The sequence below is a fragment of the Phoca vitulina genome, unplaced genomic scaffold (assembly GCF_004348235.1).
Source record: "Phoca vitulina isolate PV1807 unplaced genomic scaffold, GSC_HSeal_1.0 scaffold68, whole genome shotgun sequence".
Taxonomy (NCBI): domain Eukaryota; kingdom Metazoa; phylum Chordata; class Mammalia; order Carnivora; family Phocidae; genus Phoca; species Phoca vitulina.
The window spans coordinates 5,963,765-5,965,209 of record NW_022589771.1 but is presented as its reverse complement, the minus strand read 5'-3'; positions in this window follow the sequence as shown (position 1 = coordinate 5,965,209).

The window sequence follows — 1,445 nt, the reverse complement described above, 5'->3', positions numbered from 1 at the left end:
GACTCACTTCCCAAGATGAGCGCATTGGGTGGGGGTAGGGAGGTCTCAGAAGCTCCACTCTTGGAGCTGTCTGCACCTCCAGCTCTCCCACACCAACGTGGCTGTTTTCCTGAATTACTGATATAAAACTGACAGACAAAAGCCAACTAACAATGAAAAGAAAAGCCCTCAAGTCACAAATACTTGTACATAGAACTCTTTTGTACAAATGAAACTGTTTTCTTCTCCATGAAGCTGGGACACAAAGAACTTGACAGTACAAGTTGAACCCCCACTCTGCAACATATGTGTGGAGAGATAGATACATAGAGAGGCAGGAACACCTTGACGAGCTGTATCTACATACTTCTCTCACCTTGAGACAGAAGCACAAAAACTCAGCAAGCTCCCCTCCTACTCAGCCTCCCACTGATCTCGGTGGTTTTGACAAAGATCAAAATCCCAACTCCGAGGTACTGCATGCGATTTTACTGTTCCGAGAAAACCAGGAGTTGCTCCACTTCATAGATGCTTATGTGCTAATATCTTTTTCTACGAAAAAAGACCCAGTGCCATGTTCAACAAAGGTTATGCTTCTAAAAACAAAAAACAAAGGCAGACAGCTCAAAAGAAAAAATTAAACTGTCGCTGTTTGCTGATGACTTGATTGTCTATGTGGAAAGTGCTAAGGAATCTACAAAAACGACCTAGAACTAGTATGTGAGTTAGTCAAGGTCATAGGATACAAGATTAATATGTAAAAAGTAATTGTATTTTTCTAGACTAACGACACATGGACACTGAAATTAAAAATACAATACCATTTACAATCACTCAAAACAAAAAAGAAATACTTAGGTGCAATCTAACGAAACAGAACTTATGTCCTCAAAACGACAAAGCACCGCTGAAGGAAATACAGAGCTCTAAGTGGAGGGACACACCATGTTCATGGATGGGAAGATGCCACATAATGAAGATGTTAGTTCTTCCCAAATCGAAATACATATTTAATGCTACCCCTGTCAGAATCCCGGCAATATGTTATGGGTCCTGACAAGATTACTGTAACATTTATATGGAAACGTAAAGAAACTGGAACAGCTAAACGCTTTGGAAAATGCAGATCACATGAGAAGGTTCAGCCCGTCTTAAGAGATATTGTTATAGTGACAGCAAGGAAGGCTGTGTGACGTGGGTGGAGGGACAGACACAGAGGCCAGCGGCCACAAAGGGAGCACATAAATGTGGCCAGCTGATTGTTGGGAGTGGTGCAGAACCAGTTCATGGGAGGAGGGACAGCCTTGTCCACGAAGAGTGCTGGAGGCCTGGGCATCGGGAGGCAAGAACACGAACCTCAACCTCAGCCTCACACTTTATACAAAAGTTGGATAGTGGATTAAAAAGTAAAACTGTAAGACTTCTAGAAAAAAAAAACAAACCAAAATCCATAGAAGATCTTCAGG